General features: G+C 46.2%; 1 long non-coding RNA gene across 1 annotated transcript in view; it reads right to left on the bottom strand.

Annotated features, from left to right (window-relative positions):
* Window positions 1–5,692, bottom strand: part of LOC110255507 — a 78,819-nt gene extending 73,127 nt beyond the window's left edge. The window contains exon 1 of the long non-coding RNA XR_002335919.1: window positions 5,540–5,692. This is a non-coding gene — a long non-coding RNA (uncharacterized LOC110255507). The remainder of the gene's footprint in view (window positions 1–5,539) is intronic.

The raw sequence follows: 6,000 nt of genomic DNA on the forward strand, positions 1-6,000 counted from the left end.
GATGTATTCAAGCTAAAATGAAATCATTAGGGCTGGTAGCTTTCTTTTCTTTTTTTTTTTTTTAGGGCTGCACCTGTGGCATATGGAGGTTCCCAGGCTAGGGGTCAAATTGGAGCTAGAGCCACAGGCCTACACCGCAGCCACAGCAACGTCAGATCCGAGCCTTGTCTGTGACCTACTCTACAGCTCACAGAAACAATGGATCCTAACCCAAGGTCAGGGATTGAACCTGAGCCTCATGGATACTAGCTGGGTTTGTTAACCACTGAGCCACAATGGGAACTCCAGGGCTAGTAGCTTTCTAAGAAGATAAAATTAAGACACAGACATGCACAGAGGGACAATCATGTGAAGACGCAAGAATAAGATGGCCATCTGCAAGGCAAGGAGAGAAGCCTCAGAAAGAAATGACCCTGCCAATACCTTGATCTTGAACTTGCAGCCTCCAGAACTGTAGGAAATAAAGTTTCTGTTGTTTATGGCCTGGGCTGTCATATTTTCTTATGGCAGCCGGAGCAGACTCATGGGGCGGGGGGGCACTGGAAAGAACGGCTGGGGGCTCCTTTCACGGAAAAAAATTGATACAATTGGTGGCCCCCCAAAAGGCAAGTGTGAGTGTTCATCTAAACGACAAAGGGTGACTTAGCTGTCAGGGCCTTGTGGCTTCTCACTGAAAAGGATTTGGGCCAGTCAAAGAGAAAAGGTAAAATGTGCAAGTAAGTTTTAAAAAGCTTTCTGGAGGTGACAGCTGATGAAGAGGAGGGAACCAAAAATTGTAACCATGTAAAATTTAATAGGAGTTTATCACCTTTTATGACTATTATCTCTAAGTTGGTCCCTATATATAAGACTAAAAATAAAATTATGCAGTGTGCCCAGATGACGGTCAATGGAAATAAGGCTCTTGGAAAGGATGACGTAGGTCTAGGGGAAGGTCAGCTTGAGTCATCAAGGTCACTAAGACATTCTAGTTTTTTATTTTTTGGCTGTACGCATGACATGTGGAAGCTCACAGGTCAGGGACTGACCCCATGCCATAGCAGTGACGACACCAGATCCTTAACCCACTGAGCCACCAGGGAACTCCAGGAGACATTCTAGTTTTGTTTGCTGGCCTAGTGGCTGCACACAATTCTATCTTCAGCTGGCCACGGAGCGTGGTTTGAAACCCAAGTGTGAGGGCTTCTGATATTTTCAATTAATTATCAAAAACATGCTTGTTGTCATCTAGATACTAGGCGTTTGTTCAAATGACGAGGACAAGTTTTCCAAGAAAACCTAGCATCAGCCAGCTTTTCCTATTATCTTGCAATCAACACATACAAACTTATTTTGCTACAGGTGGGTTCCACTCCCACAGCATACGTGACTTGATGAGTTATGTGAAAATCAAGTTCTCAGAAATCAAACTGTAAGCAGCTTTTTGCAACAAAGAGCTCTGTGCAGCAGGCCCCTTCTGTCTTGGCACTTTAGCTAAGCTGTATTTTAACGAACCTCCTGTCCAAGCACACCTTTCAAATCTTTTGATCACACAATACTTTGCTTAACCTGTTCTCTCTTCAGATCAAAGAAATATAAAGAAGAATAACTAATAAATGACTAGATCTTTCCCCCAGCTTCCTCTTCAGTAATCTGGCAAACAAACTGTGTAAGCAAGATAGCACTTAAAGAAAGATCACAAGGAGGGGAAAAGTCATGACTTTCAAGGGGCTACTGGACCTGAGTTTGGTAACAGATTTTGCCGCCCAACGTGGAGCTCAAGCCCACAACCCTGAGAAGCAAGGTCTTAAGCGCTACCTACTCAACTAGCATTCAGTAACAAAACCTGCTTTTTTTTTTCTTGACTGTGCCTGCAGCATGTGAACGTTCTCAGGCCAGTGATCAACCCACGTTGCAGTGACAATGCCAGATCATTAACCCGCTATGCCACAAGAGAACTCCCAAAACCTCTGTTTTAATTGCACCAAATGTTTAAAGAAATCATTCAGCCTCAGAACCCGAGACGCTCCATGGAGCTGCTGACTCAGTGCTTTGGCCAGGGGTAGAGGCATCTGGGTGGCTGTGGGCAGGGAAGGGTGTGTGGAAGTTGGCTGCCCAGAAGGATGCGAACTTGAGCCTGACTGGGTCTATCTTTAATAACCGGGGGTGCGGGGTGGGGGTGTTCCCACCTGGTGTTTAGGAGCAGAAATTGTCATGACCCTGGGGACCTGTCCATTTGGATCAGGGGGCTCCATACTACCTGCTTGGGGCAGGGAAGGGATGTGAGGCCCAGCTCCCTCCAGGGCAAGGTGTACCAACATGCAGGCAAAGTCCAGATCTCAGCTAGGCCCGCTGAAAAGCAGAACCATCTGGATTCAGTGTTCTAGGTCAGGCTGAGGCCATGGAGGCTGCTGCACCTTCACCTCCCTGGAGACAAGCCCCAGGGGAGAGGAAAATTTGCCCTCAGCTCCACTGGCCCCAGTAATTTGAACTGGCTTCATCCTCCCCCTTAATCCAGTATATCTTGCAACAAAGCACCCCTTAATTTCTCTCTTTTGTAAGTTATTTTACTAGATTTACTATTTTACTAGGCTTTGTTAACAGAACCTCAAGCATCTCCTGCATACCCCTACTGAGATGACTCATCAGCATCTCAGATGGAAGAAGGTCACCCCTCCTTGCCGCCAGTCAGTCCATTCCATCCACATCGATGGTAACACCATTCAAAACCAGGATGAACCTTAAGATGCTCTTCCTCCTTTTTTCACATCTAATATCCAGCCATCAGCAAGTCCTGTTGTCTCTACCTGCAAAATAAATCCTGTATCCAACTACTCCTACAACTTCTACTATTAATACTTTATTTCAAGCCGTTGTCATTTCTCACTGCAACTATTGGAACAACCCTCTAACTAGTGTCATTTCATCTACTTCTGTCCCACCTGAAAAGGTAGGTATGTAGATGTCATTCCTTGTTTAAAGTCCTCCGATGGCTTTCTGCAAACATTTCCGCAAAATCTTCAACATGGCTTAGGAAGCCCATTATGACCTGGCTCCTGGCTCCCTCGTGGCGCCATTTCCTCACTCACTTCTCCAGTCACCCCAGTTTCCCTAAATATGCTTGCTCCTGCCCCAGGGCCTTTGCATTTGCTGATCCCATGCCTGGAACACTCAGACCGAGGGAGAAGAGCCAAGGCTTCCTTGTGTCCATGAGGACGGGCACATAGTAAACTATGAGAGGTCAGTGGGCCCACGGGACCGTGGTGGCAGAGAGGAGGGGGCTGTCTGTCAAGTCTGGGATCCGATAAGAGCAAAGTTTCTACCCAGCCAGCGCTGGCTTGGAGACATACTGATGACTGGGACCCTATGGGATGTCCATTGAGGTCAGCAGGAAACAGGATGCATGGAAGCACTCCTGGAATTTAGACTCCACCTTGGGGAGAAAGAACCCTGAATTTGAGTAAAAATCTGAATCCAAAAGTGATCAGATTACATTTTCTGCTCCCAGATGGCATGGAGAACTTTTGATAGCAATAAATTTAGTTTTACGTCTTAGTCCTTCTCCTTGTTAACCTGTCTGCTGGGAACTTTGGAGGAATAGATCTTTTGGGTGTGACTCTCACCACCCACCCCTCCCAAGTCCCCGCAACAGTGATGGATCTTGACTTCCCTGAAGGGTACCTTATTTTTGCCCCAGAAGGAAAGTTGAGTCTGAAAGCTGAAATTCCTGCATCATCCTAGGAGAGGTATAATTTCTAGGAGGTATTCAGGCAGTGTCAGGAATCATAATTAGAACCGGAAGGTAAGATTAGAGTGAAATGAAACCAGAATTACTCACTGCGCATCCAGCAAGAGAAAGTTCTAAAGTTATCACTACACATTTATTTTTCTTTTCTTTTTTTTTGTTTTTATATAATGATTTTTATTTTTTTCCATTATAGCTGGTTTACAGTGTTCTGTTGGTTTTCTACTGTACATACAGCATGTTGACCCAGTTACACATACCTGTTTATTTTTCAACAGCGTTTTAGTAAAAAGGAAAACGTGCTAACTCAGGGTTATAATTGGATCGCCAGAGAGCATCTGAGCTTGATAGCCAGGATCAGGAAGGCTTGAGAACCCAGGTACCTGCTGCCACCTGATGGCAGTACATCCCTGTAGCAAGTGATTTAGGACAAGGCGGCTTTGAGTGATGAAAAAAATCCATCTATCTGTAGAGTGCTGCTCAGTCAGAGATGTGACCATTTCTACTTCTTTTTGGTACTAATTTCACAGGCTTTTACTGTGGAACTGTGGAGCTGGAAGGGATATTAGAGACATTCTGCAGAGGAGGGTTTCAGGGGTACCAGGACCATGGGCAGTCACAAGGCTCAAAACTGAGCAGGGGCTCCTGGGCACAAAAGCCTTTCTGTGTTCCTCATATCTTGTTTTTAGAAAATGTGCTTCATGCAGCCTCTATAGCCTTCCCTGAGTTCCAAGGGGGCAGGTTCAGACAAGTGCTAACTGGGGAAGGGAGGGGATGCAAAGGCAAGGGAGGAACAGTCACAAAACAATAGTACAGCCTTGGGGCAGGGTCCTGGTTCCCCCTCAAGGGATACACAGAATGACGTAGGTATCTTATACACCTAAGAGAAAACACTATACTCCTCATGCTTCTTTGAGAAATGAACAGCCAAGAAAGGAACAGTTTAAAGTGTGAACAGCTTGGAGCCCTTCTTTGTGCTTCTCCCTCACATGACTGTATGCAAAACACAATCACCTGTGAGCTAAAGATTAGGCACCCTGAGCACAACTGCCTGTGAGTAAAGATTATAAGCACCTGATGTTTTTCAAGAACTTTCCTGAAGTTTGTTCTAATCTCTGATCAGTATGTCCTTTTCACAAGTATTGCTATTCTAGGCAAAGTCAAGATGCAATAATCCAGAAGACGGCCACCAGGATCACACTGAGCTCTCCCGATACCAGCTTCCATGACTAAGATTCCCCCAAAGAAAGAAGAAAGCATGTCTGCCCCAACCCTGATTTTTACCTGAAACCCTGTTTTTTCCCTTTTAGACTACAAAACTCCCTGCAATTTTTCCTTAAGGGAGGCCACAGTTTTTAGGGCATAGCCTGCTGTGGCCTCCTTTGCCTGCCAAAGCAATAAAAGTTATTCGTTTTCCCTTCACCTAAAACTGTCTCCACCCTTCTAGTGGACAGTGCATAGAGGCTGAGTTTTGGCAATAGGCTTCCGAGTGGCAGCGTGCACGGGAACGCAGGCTTCGGACCAGCTCCTTGGGAACTTCTAGATCCACCAGAGGCTGTTTCTTACAGCACTTGATTAATATCAATCAATTATACAATCTCACATTGCAAACAACCTCACACACCTTTCCCTGATTTTTCAGAAAAAAACGGGAGAACTACCTTGCCTGAAATGCGAACACATTTCCCCTGGCAAGAATAACAGAAGCTAAAAGAATGGAGTCCATTCTTCTGATAAGCTTTCCCACTGGCCCAGCTATTTTGTGCTTGAGAAATGGCTTCGCAAAGGTTACCATAAACTAGGAGGTGTGCCTACCTTTCAGATGGAAACCAGACTGGAGGATGGACTAGACCAGGAGCCCAGGCGACTGGAGAGATGCTCTCTTCTGCGTCTGCCTTGTAAGGCAAACGACATTGGGTCGCCACGTGCCCCGGAAACTCCCAGGCCCTGAGACGCACAGACTCCAGGGTAAACTCGGGTGGCTCTGCGCATGCTCGGAAAAGGGTCCATGTGAGAATTAGCAGCCCCACCTGGGCGTTTTGATGCCGCACATGGGACGCGTGCATCGCTCCTGAGTGGGGCTCTGGGGAGGGAGAGGTGGCAAGAGGCTGGTCTGAGGGGTCATGCAGAACTCTTTAGAGCCACAATCCCATAGTGCCTGCTATGGGGACTTATTTGTGGTTCCAGGAAGAATCGCTATTCTCTGAGAACAAGTTTCTCTAGAAAACAGGTAGTAGTCCTTAATTATTCCTCCATGCTGAGAAGCCACAGGGAAA

This window comes from Sus scrofa, chromosome 9, assembly GCF_000003025.6.
Source record: "Sus scrofa isolate TJ Tabasco breed Duroc chromosome 9, Sscrofa11.1, whole genome shotgun sequence".
In the NCBI taxonomy this organism is placed as follows: domain Eukaryota; kingdom Metazoa; phylum Chordata; class Mammalia; order Artiodactyla; family Suidae; genus Sus; species Sus scrofa.